Raw genomic sequence first — 19,877 nt, forward strand, 5'->3', positions numbered from 1 at the left:
TATATATATATATATATATATATATATATATATATATATATATATATATATATATATATATATTTATATAAAAATGATATGCTCTATCTGAATCATGAAAGTTTTAATTTTGAAATTACTGTAACTTTAATAATTAGATATGCATCATGCATTTTTATGTATGACTTTAAAAATTTCTTATTTTTGACCTAGCTCGAACTAAATTTACAAAACAGTCATTAACAACTACAAATAGTATTTTCAAGAAAAAAAAATATGTCAGAAAATATATTTTGCCATATAGTTTTTAATGCTGATGAAAAAAAACCTATTGGGTTAAGCATTTATGTATTAATTATTGCTAATTGGTTTTCTTGTTTGTTTACAATTCTTTTTTTAGTTTTAATTCCTTTATTATTGAAGTTTTCTTGTATTTAAACATTTTTGTTATTTATTGTTATTTATCTAGAATGCCATTCTTAGCCTATTAAAGTCTCTCAATTTTATTATTTTTATTACATTACATTTATTAAGAATAATTTCATACATTAATTTAATTTGATTGATGTCCAATGTATATAAGATCATTGAATACATATTTGTTATTTATGCAAAATTATATGTGCAATGGCAGGTTTGCATTCACTCTTCTAAGATATTGTTTAAAAACCTTTCAAATATGGTCAAAAAATAAATAATTAAATAAATAATGAAATACAAAAATAAATAATAAATAGTAACCAGAGAGCTTAGCACAAAGTTACTTCTATATATAATTAAGCAATTTGTGTTTATTTGCCTTTCAATCACTATGAAAGTCTAAAATGTGATGATGATCTCATATTTTAAAAAATGCATTTATAAATATTTTTGTCATTGTTATGAGAGTAATCTGGTAGCTATTAGAGATGCGCACATACAAAAAAGATTTTTTGGACTGAATCATTCTGTACAACTTTATTTCTGGCATTTTTTTCAAGTAATTTCTTATGGGTAGCATCTTCAGGACAGCCTCTTAAACTTAAATAAAGTTACAGTTACATCAGTAAGAAGCACAGAACAATTTTCTTTCATTTTTTTGTTTTGTTTGTTTTTAAAATATGAAAGTTAAATACTTATTGGATGACAATCAGCTGACGATAAATTTGAACTTTTAAAGTTTTTCCTTCCTAAATAGTGTATATTTGAACTTTTGAAGTGTTTCCCACCTTTAGAGAAACTATTCAATTTGCACTAACTAATCAATTAATGGCTCACAAGATCGCACTTCCATTGAGATGGCATTAGAACCTTGCTCAGCGAAGGGGTAAGTATTACAGTAATTTGTAAATATTTATTTTTATGGCTATATACATATATATTTATGTGTTCATATGTGTACTATATATACAAATATAAACAAATAAATATATATGTATATATTCATATACATATATATTTACTGGGAACACACAGTTACCATAGACCGCAATGTAAAGGCACTTTTCAGCGCCTTTTGTTTCTAACCCACTGCCACCAACTTTAGAGCCCAAAAACTGCCTAGTGCAGTTGTTTTTTAATTTAAAAAACAAACTACTTTTTATTAAATAAAAAACTACAATGCCCTCTATTTTGAGGGCATTTGGGGCACTTTTAGAAAAATAACCAGGGATCGGATCTCTGGTTAATTTTCTGAGTGCTAATTGCTACCGCGAGCTTGTGGTAGCAATAACCAGCCACATGTAATGACTGGTTAATTATCGTACACCAGCAAATGGGCAAATTTGCCCGTTTGAAGGCGTGCGATAATTTAGCACTCCACTTGTATTCTGGCCCTAAATGTTTTTCTTACATACGGATCTTTCCTCATTATAACTGAGGTCATTTGAATTTAAGTAGAAATGCTTATTTTGCACAATTAATAAAACGGATCATTTGCACTGTCTTCACTACTTTCGATGAAAAATCATTTTTTATTGTAAGCATTACTTTGTTTATTTTTTCCCATTAAATTGCTGCTTGATTATCATTTTTGGATGAATATGCAACTTATTTTTGTTTATAGGGAGTGTATATTATTGAATATAGATAGGGGGCGCCATATAGAAATTTTTTAAAGAATGGGTGCGTTACTACGTGCTGGGAAAAAACCTTGGAAAAAAGTGTGTGTCTATGTGACAAAATATTTGTTATGAATCACAAGAAATGTTTCAATGCTAAAGTGATATTTGTGATATATCTGGAACTAATAAAATGTATGCGAATAAATGAACAATTGCAAGAAAAAATCAAGTGAAGTTAATAATAGTAGTGCTTGTATAATCTGGTGATATGATACAATTTAAAAAATAAATGTAAATAATCAAGTGATAAAATACAATGGTTGATAGTTGAAAACTAATGCAAACCCAAAAAGTCCATTGGTGAAACAAAAAAAGAAGGGTCTTGTGAAAGTTCAATCAACAAGCGAAATCCGTGTGGCGAGGCTGCTTCTCTTGGTGCTGTCGGTGAATCAGAAATCTAAATGGTGAGAAGAAAAAGAGAGCGCCTCATAGGGCAGATATCTCTAAACAGGTAGAAAATTTTGTATTAACCAAAAAGCAGGTACTCACAAGTGGAGTGGCACTTTTCATTAAAATAGTGCATACGAGCAGGCTGACATTCTCAGCAGTCAGCACGCTGACCAAAGCAATATGGTGTCGGTCTATAGGTGTCTCACGGTCAAAAGACAACTTCCAATATCCCTCTGTTAGATGCCGTACTTAGCAAGGTGTTTCCTTGTTCCAATTGGGATCGAGACTTCTTGAGCAACAAACAGTGTAAACTGTTAAAAGGCTAAAATTCACGTCTCGTTGCACATAAAAACAAAACTCAGTCCAGGCTGAGTAACTGAGAAAAAGTTTTTTATTTTTGGAGCTGATAACGCGTTTCTCGGCCGTTAGCTCCTGGCCGTTTCATCAGATCAATTACATACATTGTTAACAGGTACATTTAAAAAGGTGTACATATCACCTGATTGGATAAAACAGAACCAATAGGCATATTGGTAACATTGTTGCAAAGAGACGATTTTGTTAGACATTCTTCTAAATGGCTGAGAGGCCAATAAGATACAATTTTTTAAAAGAATAAAAAACAATATAAACTAACTAATTAAGAATACATATCTGTATAAAATATCGAGTGAAAAGTATGGCTAAAAAGCCACATTTAAAATTGTTTAGATAAGTCTGTGACGGAAAAACATTTTTTCGTAATATAAGACAGATTAGTCCATTTGTAAGAGGATTTTTCTCTTTTTTTCTTGGTAAAAGATAAAAAGTCTGCGAGTAACCCAGATTCTTTTTATTCTTGTTTGTTGAAAAAGATGTTGACGCTATCAAAATATATACATGCTAAACGTGTTTGTCAATAGTCTGTGAATATTTGGGAAATGTTTAAAGTAAGAATTTTTCTCTTGCAGGTCGGTTCTTTTCTTTTGTTCTGGTTTTATAAGTGCTGGTTTTTGTGTTATCGTTTGTTGAAGAGTAGGATTGTATAAGACATCTATAGATGCCACTTGGCCATTGGATGAACCTATCAATAAGATAGGTTTGTTCTGGTTTTATAAGTGCTGGTTTTTGTGTTTTCGTTTCATTGAACCTAGGAGTAGATTGGGACGTGGTGTTTTGTCTTTTAAAAATAAGTTTTGTGAGTACTAGATACAAACAAGGCTTGAATACGCCTGAAAAGAATCTATTCTCTGTGCATTTACATCCTAGAAAAAAGTGTGGTCAGTAGGGAACAGATGTTTGTAATGATGTGATAGAGAATGAAAGTCACTAAGACTTCCAATATGTTTATGTGTATAGTGTTTATATTTTCAATGATAAAAATATATAATGGACGTCAAAATGCATATGAGACAGGTATACTATCAGTTAAAGGCAGCTAAATCTAAATTGGAGTTGAGGCCTGCTGGATACAAAGTTTTAAGTTTATGTATCCAGAAAGTCTCACGTTGTCTAAGTGAAATCATTCTGTTATAGTCTGTGGAGGGGGGAATAAAGTCTATCGGATAAAATTTAAAAATAGAAGGATTGCCACCATGTTTTCGGAAGCAATGTTCAGGTATACTATGTTTAATAGTGGTCTTTTTACAGTTCTTGCAGTTACGCCAATGCTCCCCCCAGCGTGTTCTGGCCTTTCTGGAGGTGCGACTCACGTATTGAACCCCACAAATGCACTCTAGAACATATATAACATAGCTGGAATTACAATTGAAAAATCTGGTTATTTCAAAACTTTCTCCTGTTGAGAATGATTTAAAAGTTTTCTTGCCTCAAGTGATATGTTTACATGTTTGACATCTCTTCATGCCACATTTATATATTCCCACCTGTTTTAGGAAAGAGTTTGCTTTTTTAAGTTTAGGATTGGAAACTTTATGTTTTACTTTTTTGCTGGGGGCCAATTTGCTTCTTAATGTGGGGGCTCTAGTGTACACAATTCGGGGATGTTCTGATAGTAACGGTTTTAAAATTGGATCTCTACAGACTATGTGCCAGTGTTTGTTCAGGATGTGGTAGATTTGTCGATAATTGTTATTGTATTGGGTTATGAAAAGAGGGTCCAACTGTAAAGTATTGTTAATATTGTTTTTCCCGGATTTCTTCTCTAAGAGAGTGTTTCTGTCTAGTGATCTAGCTTTGTTTAAACAGTTATCTAGGAGTTTTTTTAGGATATCCTTTGTCAATGAATCTCTCATATATAATGTTACTCTGTTGATCAAAGGTTTCTAGGTGTGAACAATTTCGTTTTATCCTTTCAAATTGGCTGTAAGGAATATTTGCTAGCCATTTTTTGTGGTGATTGCTAGTAAAGTTTAGATAGCTGTTACTGTCTACTTGTTTAAAACATGTTTTTGAGCAAAAGAAACCCTCATTATCCCAACTCAAAGATAGATCTAAGAAATCTATTGATCTTTCGTGTATGACTGATGTAAAATTAAGACCCATTTGGTTCTCGTTGAGCGATGCAACAAAAGCTGTAGCTGATGTTTGATCTCCTCTCCATAGAAAGATAAGATCATCTATATAGCGGCCATAGAACACCAGACTCGCCCCCATTGAGGAATTATAGATGTAATTTTCCTCAAACATGCCCATAAACAGATTGGCAAAACTGGGGGCGAATCTGGTGCCCATGGCCGTTCCCTTGATCTGTAAGAAAAAGGAGTCTTGATACATGAAATAGTTGTGATGAAGAATGTATTCAATACATTCCAAAGTGTATTCTTTTTGTGCATTAGGCATGTACTGATCTCTATTGAGAAAGAGTGAAATAGCTTTAAGACCTAAATGGTGTGTGATGTTGGAATATAGAGCTCCAACATCACAGGAGATCCAAAGAAGATCTCCTGTGTTGGTATGATGTTTCAATTTGTTCAAAAGATCTGTGCTGTCTTTAATATAGGACGGTAGACCAAGAACATATTTCTGTAACAAAAGATCAATATAGTAATAATAATTATAAGTGAGATTGTCAATACCTGCAATGATGGGGCGTCCTGGGGGATTTTCTAAATTTTTGTGTATTTTTGGAAGGTGATAGTAGTGTGCTATGCTTGGATTCGTAACTTTGAGAAAGAGTTTTTCGTCTTTATTGAGAATTTTTTGATCTATTCCTTTTTGTATTAATTTTTGGTAGGTTTTGAGAAATTGCTCAGTAGGATCTTGTTTAAGAATTCTATAATAATTGACATCCTTTAGAATTCTATCCGCTTCTTTTAGATAGTCAGTGAGATTTTGAATAATGATGCCTCCTCCCTTATCTGCATCACGTATAATGATATTAGAGTTGTTAGATAGGGAGTGGATAGCTTGTTTTTCTTGTAAGTTAATATAGAATTTACTTTTGGCGTTTTTTTGAGTCAACTTCTCAAAGTCCTCCAAAACCATACTTTGATAAATCTCTATATATTGATTCGATCCTAACACAGGTGAAAAAGATGATTTTGTTTTTACACTGGTATGTATAAAACCTTTGTATAAATGTGTGGCTAAATTATCTATTGAGCTGGTGATGATAGGTGTATTGTTCTTACATTCCATGTTATCTGTAAGTATACATAGTGCATCTGTGTTTTGCAGGTTTTGTTTTTTTAAAGTTTTTGATGTGAAATATTTTTGTAATGAAAGTTTTCTTGTAAATCGATTAAGATCAACGAAAAGGTTAAATAGTTTATGTGGATTTGGTGGGCAGAAAGATAGTCCTTTTTGTAATACTCTTTTTTTCATTGGTTGTAAGTGTGTGGGAAGATAAATTAAAAATCCCTTTCTCTAATTTTTGTAATTTCTTTTTCTTGGAGGTAAGGCCTCTGCCTCTTGAGCCTCGTGATCTATGTATAGGGGTCTTTTTTTGGAGTTTTGGTCTTCTAAAGGAATTCTGCAATGTTGTGGGGCATTCTCTAAAAAAGAGGTTGAAGATGTAGAGTTTGGCCTAGTGTTTCTTTCATGAAAAACATCTTCTTCAGTAACTGAGGTCAAAGGTGCAAAACGGTTTGGATGTTGAAAAGAAGATGCTTTTGGATGAAAATCGGTTTCCTTTTTGTGTTGTTGATTCCTATGTGTTTCTTTGGGGGTTTGTGGTCTGTAGTCGTAACTGGTAAAAGAGTTATGATCTCTATGTCTATAATAGGAATAGTCTTCATGTTCATAATGAGGATTGTGTTGGGAAGAATTATGGTGTCTGTTATTATAATGATTATAGGAAGAATGTGGGAATCTATTATATGATGTGTCATCATTTGTTCGGTTTCTCCTAGGATGTGTATTGTAATTATCATATGGTTGATTTCTCCTGGGGTATGTATTATAATCTGAGTTATGATATCTATTATAAAATGTATTGCTAGGAGGAGGGGGGTTGTTTTTTGTGTGATATTCAGAATGATAGTGTCGAGATGGTTGTTGTTCTTTATTGTAATAGTGATGTATAGGTTTACGACGGACAGTAGTCCATGTTTCTTTTCGTTCATCATTTTTGTTTTGTGATGAGAAGTTTTTACTGTTTGTATGATTTTTAGGGGTGTCGAAATTTATGGTCTGGTTATTAGAATCGTGGTCCAAAATAACAGTTTGTGTGGTATTTTTCTCTTGGCGATTATAATTCAGTGATGTGCGGTGACTTCAGAGGCTGGTGAGGCAGTGTCTAGGAATCGGATACGCCTTCATTCTTTAGATATCCTTTGTTGAAGAAATAGCAATTGCACATGGGCGAGCCAATATCTATATGCAGCCACCATTCAGTATCTACTGAGCATATTTAGATATGATTTTCAACAAAGGATATCTGATTTTCTTCATTCTTTTGATATCCTTTGTTGAAAAGCATATCTAAATATGCTTAGAAGCTATTGAGCATATTTAGATATGAATTTCAAAAAGGATATCTGATTTCCTTCATTCTTTTGATATCCTTTGTTGAAAAGCATATCTAAATATTCTCAGTAGCTAATGAGCATATTTAGATATGCTTTTCAACAAAGGATATCAAAAGAATGAAGAAAATCAGATATTCTTTGTTGAAATTCATATCTAAATATGCTCAGTAACTACAGAGCATATTTAGATATGCGTTTCATCAAAGGATATCAAAAGAATGAAAAAAATCAGATATTAGATGTAAATTGGAAAGTTATTTAAAATTGCATGCTCTTTCTAAATCATGAAAGAAAACATATGGGTTTCATCTCCCTTTCAATGGTGTCTTTGAAAACTGGTCAACTTAGTAAACATCTGTTTTTAGTCTAAAGGATTGTAACAGAAACTCTTGCCAGATAACAAAATGCTTGCTCTGATTATGAGATCTACAAATCCAGGCCCATTAAAATATGTTTCAAACATACTTTTTTACTTCAATGCTGCAAATTATGCTTATAGATTCCTTCATTATTCAGTAAATAAAAAAATGTTGTGAACCAGTGGCAGCTGGTGAACAGGTATAGGCACAGACAAAGGCTGTGGTGGACATTTTCAACTGTCTTCAACTCACGTTATCTAACTTCAACTTAGTGCCGCACTGCCGCCTAAAATAAAAGATTGGCCCAGGGCCCCAGCAGGCTCAGGAGTCACTATAAAAGGCTGAGGCCCGCCACCGCCACTGACAGTCTCTGACACCTACCTAAATCAATTCATACTATATACAAGGAGAACATGCAGTGCTAAAATTCAGGGAATCTTGGCTATAAAAGAATATTCATATACAAGATTCATATACTTATTAACTAATATATATCTCATTATTATCATCAATGTGCATTGTAGATATCTTCTTCATAGTAAAAAGAGCAACATCATAAAAATAATATCATGAATAAGCCATGTTAATATTTTTACATTACACCTGCAAAAGCCCTCTGTTACAAGCCTATCAAAATAGGATTTGATAAATTGATATTAAAGGGACATGAAACCCCCCAAAAAATTCATAATTCAGATAGAGAATACAATTTTAATCAACTTTCTAATTTATTTCTATTATCTAATCTGTTTTATTCTCTTGGTATCATTTGTTGAAGGAGAAACAATGTACTAATGGTTTCTAACTGAACACATGGGTGAGCCAATCAAAATCGATATATATATATATATGCAGCTACCAATCAACAGCTAGAACCTAGGTTCTCTGCTGCTCCTGAACTTGCCTAGATAAACCTTTCAGCAAAGGATAACAAGAAAAGAAAGCAAATTCAATAATCAAAGTAAATTGGAAAGCTGTTTGAAATTGTATTCTCTCTGAATTTTGAAAGAAAAGAATTTGGTGTTTCATGTCCCTTTAACATGTGATTTCTTTGAAAAGCGTGTAACTGTGAGAGCACAATACACAATGCATAGCACTAATCATAATATTAAGAAACACCTTTGGCTCAGTTTAATAAGTTACTGGGAAATCCTTTGCAAATTCCATGCAATGCACTGTATTTCACTTAGGGGGCATTTATCATTCTTACAGACAAAGTGGGACAAAACCAGGGTGCCAGCCTGCCAGGTTGCTACTGTAACATGAAAATTCCACATGGAACCGGGTTGTATTTTACTACTACCATACAGCATACCCTTTTATTAACAAGCTAGCCACTAAAAGCTTATTTAATGACCTCCCACTTTAATTTACTAATTATGCTTGGGAACTATAAAGCACAGCACAGCACAGCACAGCCTACAGTGTTTTCCTACCTTTTTCCATTGTTTAGAAGTTCAACGATAACTAGTAATACCAGTGTACATACTACATTTGTCATTAAAAGTTCTAAATTAGAACTATCCAAATGTAGAGCCAAATGGGTGTATAGAAGTGTCTAAAATTTGACATGCTAATAGCTATTGCATTGAGGCACATACATTGTTTTTAGCTGTTTTTAGTTATTTAGATATGATGTGAATGGAGCACATGCTCAATAAAGTCATCTCAAATAGATCTGTTGTGTTTGGTATAGAAAATACACTTGATAGTGTTTATTACAAACACCTATATGTATTACACAAACTCTACAAACACAGTAACTGGGATAGATCACTTTTTAGTGAAGGTTTTACATGACACATTAATTAACAGAAGGTTGTTCTGGATACTGTGCTATTATCATGGTTTAGAAGCTCAGACCCACTGTTTCTTCTGCTTCTCCATGATCCATCTGTGCAAAAGTCACAGTTTCAAAAGTGAAGCTAGGGAACAATGACAATCTAGCTCTGCCCAATACCCTACGCATAACACAACAAGACAACATCAATCTAATCACAATATCACATGATCAATTCGAACTTCGATTTACAACAACAGAACAGTGAGTCTGTCATGTCAACCCCGGTCCCCGCCACTGACCTACCTAAAAAGATGCGCCGCCGCCAACAACAACAAGTTGAAGTAGTCTTCTACGCTGCTCCGGTTGGAATCAATGCTGACTGAATAACGGTCGTTGTTGTTCAGTACCTCCACGTCGTCTGACTCTAACTGAGCTGCTCTGAGACACGTGACCGCACGCGGAAGGATCTATTTCATTCCCGCCCGGCACTCACTCAGAGACAGCCAGCTGCCAGCCCCAGTCAGATTCAGACGAGTTCTGAATCTGATTGGCTGAGAGTCAGACTAGTAGTGAGACGACTGAGAGGCGGCCAGGACGGAGGCTAGCCTCCTGTGGAAGCGTATGGGGCGCATTGGAGAGCACTGACTGCATTAGCACCTTTTCTCCTCTGGTGGCAGTCTCTCAGCGTCCCATACACTTCCACAGTAGTCAATGCATTCATATTGCGCAATGCAAGGACAGCCGGCTGTCCTTGTCTTGCACAATATGAATGTAATCATGTATTGTATAGATGTATAATTTAACAGTGAGCCGGTTTTAATAAAATTTACAGACACAGAATCATGATTTTGGTGGAGGGGTGGGGGGGTAGGGGGGGTCACCTTATTTTATAAAAAAAAAAAATATGAAAAAAAATAAAATAATTTTTTTATTTTTTTATTTTAAATAAATGCTGCCTGTAATTACATAGATTGGCCAGGGGAGGCGCTGCCTCACCTGCCTCCTGTGACTGCACGTCACTGTTATAATTATATACTTGATCTTTAATATAATCATTATTATCCCTCTCTAGTTTTTTCTTTTTAGACCATACCAATTCTTCTTGATATTTGTCTGTACGTTCATACATCTTTTTCAACAAACGGTCATAATCAGGGTTTTCAAGATGTTTAGAGAGTTCTTTTTGTATTTCTTCTATTTTATCCCCACATTGGTTAGATAAAACACGTCTATGTTCTATTAGTAGTTTAATAATCTCAAACGAGCAATTATTAAGAATATTGTACCATTTTGTCATAAGTTCTGTATTCTCCTTGAAGGAGCAATGTTTCAGGATATGTAAACCTCTGGGGATCTGTTTTGAGATCAGAATATTTCTCAAGTGTGGTTAAATCCCACCAGTGTCGGTGTTCTTTTAATATTTCCTCTTCTAGAATGTGAAAGAGATCTTTCATGGGTTTGTTTAGATCTGAGTCACATTCTGCAGAGATAGGGGCGGATTTGTCAGATAGACTGAATGTCGATCTCTTTTTCTCTCTTTCCTCTCTAGACAACATGTTGAGAGATCAAGGGAGAAAAAAGAAGAAAAACCTTTGATCAACAGAGTAACATTATATATGAGAGATTCATTGACAAAGGATATCCTAAAAAACTCCTAGATAACTGTTTAAACAAAGCTAGATCACTAGACAGAAACACTCTCTTAGAGAAGAAATCCGGGAAAAACAATATTAACAATACTTTACAGTTGGACCCTCTTTTCATAACCCAATACAATAACAATTATCGACAAATCTACCACATCCTGAACAAACACTGGCACATAGTCTGTAGAGATCCAATTTTAAAACCGTTACTATCAGAACATCCCCGAATTGTGTACACTAGAGCCCCCACATTAAGAAGCAAATTGGCCCCCAGCAAAAAAGTAAAACATAAAGTTTCCAATCCTAAACTTAAAAAAGCAAACTCTTTCCTAAAACAGGTGGGAATATATAAATGTGGCATGAAGAGATGTCAAACATGTAAACATATCACTTGAGGCAAGAAAACTTTTAAATCATTCTCAACAGGAGAAAGTTTTGAAATAACCAGATTTTTCAATTGTAATTCCAGCTATGTTATATATGTTCTAGAGTGCATTTATGGGGTGCAATACGTGGGTCGCACCTCCAGAAAGGCCAGAACACGCTGGGGGGGAGCATTGGCGTAACTGCAAGAACTGTAAAAAGACCACTATTAAACATAGTATACCTGAACATTGCCTCCGAAAACATGGTGGCAATCCTTCTATTTTTAAATTTTATCCGATAGACTTTATTCCCCCCTCCACAGACTATAACAGAATGATTTCACTTAGACAACGTGAGACTTTCTGGATACATAAACTTAAAACTTTGTATCCAGCAGGCCTCAACTCCAATTTAGATTTAGCTGCCTTTAACTGATAGTATACCTGTCTCATATGCATTTTGACGTCCATTATATATTTTTATCATTGAAAATATAAACACTATACACATAAACATATTGGAAGTCTTAGTGACTTTCATTCTCTATCACATCATTACAAACATCTGTTCCCTACTGACCACACTTTTTTCTAGGATGTAAATGCACAGAGAATAGATTCTTTTCAGGCGTATTCAAGCCTTGTTTGTATCTAGTACTCACAAAACTTATTTTTAAAAGACAAAACACCACGTCCCAATCTACTCCTAGGTTCAATGAAACGAAAACACAAAAACCAGCACTTATAAAACCAGAACAAACCTATCTTATTGATAGGTTCATCCAATGGCCAAGTGGCATCTATAGATGTCTTATACGATCCTACTCTTCAACAAACGATAACACAAAAACCAGCACTTATAAAACCAGAACAAAAGAAAAGAACCGACCTGCAAGAGAAAAATTATTACTTTAAACATTTCCCAAATATTCATAGACTATTGACAAACACGTTTAGCATGTATATATTTTGATAGCGTCAACATCTTTTTCAACAAACAAGAATAAAAAGAATCTGGGTTACTCGCAGACTTTTTATCTTTTACCAAGAAAAAAAGAGAAAAATCCTCTTACAAATGGACTAATCTGTCTTATATTACGAAAAAATGTTTTTCCGTCACAGACTTATCTAAACAATTTTAAATGTGGCTTTTTAGCAATACTTTTCACTCGATATTTTATACAGATATGTATTCTTAATTAGTTAGTTAGTTTATATTGTTTTTTATTCTTTTAAAAAATTGTATCTTATTGGCCTCTCAGCCATTTAGAAGAATGTCTAACAAAATCGTCTCTTTGCAACAATGTTACCAATATGCCTATTGGTTCTGTTTTATCCAATCAGGTGATATGTACACCTTTTTAAATGTACCTGTTAACAATGTATGTAATTGATCTGATGAAACGGCCAGGAGCTAACGGCCGAGAAACGCGTTATCAGCTCCAAAAATAAAAAACTTTTTCTCAGTTACTCAGCCTGGACTGAGTTTTGTTTTTATGTGCAAAGAGACGTGAATTTTAGCCTTTTAACAGTTTACACTGTTTGTTGCTCAAGAAGTCTCGATCCCAATTGGAACAAGGAAACACCTTGCTAAGTACGGCATCTAACAGAGGGAAATTGGAAGTTGTCTTTTGACCGTGAGACACCTATAGACCGACACCATATTGCTTTGGTCAGCATGCTGACTGCTGAGAATGTCAGCCTGCTCGTATGCACTTTCTTAACAAAAAGTGCCACTCCACTTGTGAGTACCTGCTTTTTGGTTAATACAAAATTTTCTACCTGTTTAGAGATATCTGCACTATGAGGCGCTCTCTTTTTCTTCTCACCATTTAGATTTCTGATTCACCGACAGCACCAATAGAAGCAGCCTCGCCACACGGATTTCGCTTGTTGATTGAACTTTCACAAGACCCTTCTTTTTTTGTTTCACCAATGGACTTTTTGGGTTTGCATTAGTTTTCAACTATCAACCATTGTATTTTATCACTTGATTATTTACATTTATTTTTTAAATTGTATCATATCACCAGATTATACAAGCACTACTATTATTAACTTCACTTGATTTTTTCTTGCAATTGTTCATTTATTCGCATACATTTTATTAGTTCCAGATATATCACAAATATCACTTTAGCATTGAAACATTTCTTGTGATTCATAACAAATATTTTGTCACATAGACACACACTTTTTTCCAAGGTTTTTTCCCAGCACGTAGTAACGCACCCATTCTTTAAAAATGTTCTATATGGCGCCCCCTATCTATATTCAATAATATACACTCCCTTTTCACTTTTTGTCTCGGTAGACACATAGGAGTGCAGCCTTAGATATTACAGTACTATCTAATTCAGATACCAAAAACCCCTTTCTCATCCACGCCTACTTTTTGCTTTTTATATTCAATAGGATAAAAACAACAAACACTGTATTAATATATTTTTTAACTATTAGATATTATTATTATTCCTTTCTCTTTCTTTTTTCTCCCTTGATCTCTCAACATGTTGTCTAGAGAGGAAAGAGAGAAAAAGAGATCGACATTCAGTCTATCTGACAAATCCGCCCCTATCTCTGCAGAATGTGACTCAGATCTAAACAAACCCATGAAAGATCTCTTTCACATTCTAGAAGAGGAAATATTAAAAGAACACCGACACTGGTGGGATTTAACCACACTTGAGAAATATTCTGATCTTAAACAGATCCCCAGAGGTTTACGTATCCTGAAACATTGCTCCTTCAAGGAGAATACAGAACTTATGACAAAATAGTACAATATTCTTAATAATTGCTCGTTTGAGATTATTAAACTACTAATAGAACATAGACATGTTTTATCTAACCAATGTGGGGATAAAATAGAAGAAATACAAAAAGAACTCTCTAAACATCTTGAAAACCCTGATTATGACCGTTTGTTGAAAAAGATGTATGAACGTACAGACAAATATCAAGAAGAATTGGTATGGTCTAAAAAGAAAAAACTAGAGAGGGATAATAATGATTATATTAAAGATCAAGTATATAATTATAATCGCCAAGAGAAAAATACCACACAAACTGTTATTTTGGACCACGATTCTAATAACCAGACCATAAATTTCGACACCCCTAAAAATCATACAAACAGTAAAAACTTCTCATCACAAAACAAAAATGATGAACGAAAAGAAAGATGGACTACTGTCCGTCGTAAACCTATACATCACTATTACAATAAAGAACAACAACCATCTCGACACTATCATTCTGAATATCACACAAAAAACAACCCCCCTCCTCCTAGCAATACATTTTATAATAGATATCATAACTCAGATTATAATACATACCCCAGGAGAAATCGACCATATGATAATTACAATACACATCCTAGGAGAAACCGAACAAATGATGACACATCATATAATAGATTCCCACATTCTTCCTATAATCATTACAATAACAGACACCATAATTCTTCCCAACACAATCCTCATTATGAACATGAAGACTATTCTAATTATAGACATAGAGATCATAACTCTTTTACCAGTTACGACTACAGACCACAAACCCCCAAAGAAACACATAGGAATCAACAACACAAAAAGGAACCCGATTTTCATCCAAAAGCATCTTCTTTTCAACATCCAAACCGTTTTGCACCTTTGACCTCAGTTACTGAAGAAGATGTTTTTCATGAAAGAAACACTAGGCCAAACTCTACATCTTCAACCTCTTTTTTAGAGAATGCTCCACAACATTGCAGAATTTCTTTAGAAGACCAAAACTCCAAAAAAAGACCCCTATACATAGATTACGAGGCTCAAGAGGCAGAGGCCTTACCTCCAAGAAAAAGAAATTACAAAAAATTAGAGAAAGGGATTTTTAATTTATCTTCCCACACACTTACAACCAATGAAAAAAGAGTATTACAAAAAGGACTATCTTTCTGCCCACCAAATCCACATAAACTATTTAACCTTTTCGTTGATCTTAATCGATTTACAAGAAAACTTTCATTACAAAAATATTTCACATCAAAAACTTTAAAAAAACAAAACCTGCAAAACACAGATGCACTATGTATACTTACAGATAACATGGAATGTAAGAACAATACACCTATCATCACCAGCTCAATAGATAATTTAGCCACACATTTATACAAAGGTTTTATACATACCAGTGTAAAAACAAAATCATCTTTTTCACCTGTGTTAGGATCGAATCAATATATAGAGATTTATCAAAGTATGGTTTTGGAGGACTTTGAGAAGTTGACTCAAAAAAACGCCAAAAGTAAATTCTATATTAACTTACAAGAAAAACAAGCTATCCACTCCCTATCTAACAACTCTAATATCATTATTCGTGATGCAGATAAGGGAGGAGGCATCATTATTCAAAATCTCACTGACTATCTAAAAGAAGCGGATAGAATTCTAAAGGATGTCAATTATTATAGAATTCTTAAACAAGATCCTACTGAGCAATTTCTCAAAACCTACCAAAAATTAATACAAAAAGGAATAGATCAAAAAATTCTCAATAAAGACGAAAAACTCTTTCTCAAAGTTACGAATCCAAGCATAGCACACTACTATCACCTTCCAAAAATACCCAAAAATTTAGAAAATCCCCCAGGACGCCCCATCATTGCAGGTATTGACAATCTCACTTATAATTTATCCTACTATATTGATCTTTTGTTACAGAAATATGTTCTTGGTCTACCGTCCTATATTAAAGACAGCACAGATCTTTTGAACAAATTGAAACATCATACCAACACAGGAGATCTTCTTTGGATCTCCTGTGATGTTGGAGCTCTATATTCCAACATCACACACCATTTAGGTCTTAAAGCTATTTCACTCTTTCTCAATAGAGATCAGTACATGCCTAATGCACAAAAAGAATACACTTTGGAATGTATTGAATACATTCTTCATCACAACTATTTCATGTATCAAGACTCCTTTTTCTTACAGATCAAGGGAACGGCCATGGGCACCAGATTCGCCCCCAGTTTTGCCAATCTGTTTATGGGCATGTTTGAGGAAAATTACATCTATAATTCCTCAATGGGGGCGAGTCTGGTGTTCTATGGCCGCTATATAGATGATCTTATCTTTCTATGGAGAGGAGATCAAACATCAGCTACAGCTTTTGTTGCATCGCTCAACGAGAACCAAATGGGTCTTAATTTTACATCAGTCATACACGAAAGATCAATAGATTTCTTAGATCTATCTTTGAGTTGGGATAATGAGGGTTTCTTTTGCTCAAAAACATGTTTTAAACAAGTAGACAGTAACAGCTATCTAAACTTTACTAGCAATCACCACAAAAAATGGCTAGCAAATATTCCTTACAGCCAATTTGAAAGGATAAAACGAAATTGTTCACACCTAGAAACCTTTGATCAACAGAGTAACATTATATATGAGAGATTCATTGACAAAGGATATCCTAAAAAACTCCTAGATAACTGTTTAAACAAAGCTAGATCACTAGACAGAAACACTCTCTTAGAGAAGAAATCCGGGAAAAACAATATTAACAATACTTTACAGTTGGATCCTCTTTTCATAACCCAATACAATAACAATTATCGACAAATCTACCACATCCTGAACAAACACTGGCACATAGTCTGTAGAGATCCAATTTTAAAACCGTTACTATCAGAACATCCCCGAATTGTGTACACTAGAGCCCCCACATTAAGAAGCAAATTGGCCCCCAGCAAAAAAGTAAAACATAAAGTTTCCAATCCTAAACTTAAAAAAGCAAACTCTTTCCTAAAACAGGTGGGAATATATAAATGTGGCATGAAGAGATGTCAAACATGTAAACATATCACTTCAGGCAAGAAAACTTTTAAATCATTCTCAACAGGAGAAAGTTTTGAAATAACCAGATTTTTCAATTGTAATTCCAGCTATGTTATATATGTTCTAGAGTGCATTTGTGGGGTGCAATACGTGGGTCGCACCTCCAGAAAGGCCAGAACATGCTGGGGGGAGCATTGGCGTAACTGCAAGAACTGTAAAAAGACCACTATTAAATATAGACCTGCAAGAGAAAAATTATTACTTTAAACATTTCCCAAATATTCACAGACTATTGACAAACACGTTTAGCATGTATATATTTTGATAGCGTCAACATCTTTTTCAACAAACAAGAATAAAAAGAATCTGGGTTACTCGCAGACTTTTTATCTTTTACCAAGAAAAAAAGAGAAAAATCCTCTTACAAATTGACTAATCTGTCTTATATTATGAAAAAATGTTTTTCCGTCACAGACTTATCTAAACAATTTTAAATGTGGCTTTTTAGCAATACTTTTCACTCAATATTTTATACAGATATGTATTCTTAATTAGTTAGTTAGTTTATATTGTTTTTTATTCTTTTAAAAAATTGTATCTTATTGGCCTCTCAGCCATTTAGAAGAATGTCTAACAAAATCGTCTCTTTGCAACAATGTTACCAATATGCCTATTGGTTCTGTTTTATCCAATCAGGTGATATGTACACCTTTTTAAATGTACCTGTTAACAATGTATGTAATTGATCTGATGAAACGGCCATGAGCTAACGGCCGAGAAACGCGTTATCAGCTCCAAAAATAAAAAACTTTTTCTCAGTTACTCAGCCTGGACTGAGTTTTGTTTTTATGTGCAAAGAGACGTGAATTTTAGCCTTTTAACAGTTTACACTGTTTGTTGCTCAAGAAGTCTCGATCCCAATTGGAACAAGGAAACACCTTGCTAAGTACTGCATCTAACAGAGGGAAATTGGAAGTTGTCTTTTGACCGTGAGACACCTATAGACCGACACCATATTGCTTTGGTCAGCGTGCTGACTGCTGAGAATGTCAGCCGGCTCGTATGCACTTTTTTAATGAAAAGTGCCACTCCACTTGTGAGTACCTGCTTTTTGGTTAATACAAAATTTTCTACCTGTTTAGAGATATCTGCACTATGAGGCGCTCTCTTTTTCTTCTCACCATTTATTTTTGTTTATGCATAGACAATGCATAACCTTGTTTGCACAGTCTTTTATTGCCAGTTTATATCTATCTCTAATTGTCCTCAGCAGAAGAGATAGATAAGGAGAAAACCTAGGTTACCACATGGAAGGGTCAATTTATTTCTAAAAAAAAGTATTTTACAGAAACTAAACCTCTACACCTATATCTTTAATATTTAAACAACTAATATAATTTAAACAAAATGTAAAATATATTTAAAAATCTTAATGCAGAATGTAATATGTCTCACTATAAATACCATTCGGCTAGTGTTTTGCGTTATGAGCGGCACGGTACTAGCTTGCAAGTTATTTCCACCACTCACCTCCCCATAGCGCTGCTATTACAGGTTTTCATAAACGCGGCATTAGCAGGCAATATAGCAGCATTGAGCTCCATTGAGATCCATACCGCACTCAAATACCAGCGCTGCTTTGAGCTGGTTTTACGTGCTCGTGCACGATTTCCCCATCGACATCAATGGGGAGAGCCGGATAAAAAAAGCCTAACACCTGCAATAAAGGAGCGTAAAGCTCTGTAACGCAGCCCCATTGATTCCTATGTTGAAACAAAATTTATGTTTACACCTAACACCCTAACATAAACCCGAGTCTAAACACCCCTAATCTGCCGCCCCCGACATCGCCGACACCTACATTACACTTATTAACCCCTAATCTGCCACCCCCGACATCGCCGACACCTACAGTACACTTATCAACCCCTAATCTGCCGCCCCTAACATCGCTGCCACCGACCTACATTTATTAACCCCTTATCTGCCGCCCCCAATGTCGTCACTACCTACACTTATTGACCCCTAATCTTCCGCCCCCAACATCGCTGCCACTATACTAAAGTTATTAACCCCTAACCCTTAGTCTAACCCTAGCCCTAACACCCACTAACTTGAACATAATTAAAATAAATCTAAATAAAAATTACAATTAATACCAAAATAATTCCTATTTAAAACTAAATACTTACCTATAAAATAAACCCTAAGCTAGCTGCAATATAAGTAATAGTTACATTGTATCTATTTTAGGTTTTATTTTTATTTCACAGGTAAGTTTGTATTTATTTTAACTAGATAGACTAGTTACTAAATAGTTATTAACTATTTACTAGCTACCTAGCTAAAATAAATACAAATTTACCTGTAAAATAAAACCTAACCTGAGTTACACTAACACCTAACCTTACACTACAATTAAATAAATTACATTAATTAAATATAATTAACTACATTACAAAAACAAACAAACACTAAATTACACAAAATAAAAAAGAAATGATCAAATATT

The 19,877-nt window shown here is 34.1% G+C and overlaps 1 protein-coding gene across 1 annotated transcript in view; it reads left to right on the forward strand.

Annotated features, from left to right (window-relative positions):
• LOC128667142 (uncharacterized) overlaps positions 1–19,877 on the forward strand; it is a 68,905-nt gene that overhangs the window by 23,266 nt on the left and 25,762 nt on the right. The window lies entirely within an intron of this gene.

This window comes from Bombina bombina, chromosome 7, assembly GCF_027579735.1.
Source record: "Bombina bombina isolate aBomBom1 chromosome 7, aBomBom1.pri, whole genome shotgun sequence".
NCBI lineage: Eukaryota > Metazoa > Chordata > Amphibia > Anura > Bombinatoridae > Bombina > Bombina bombina.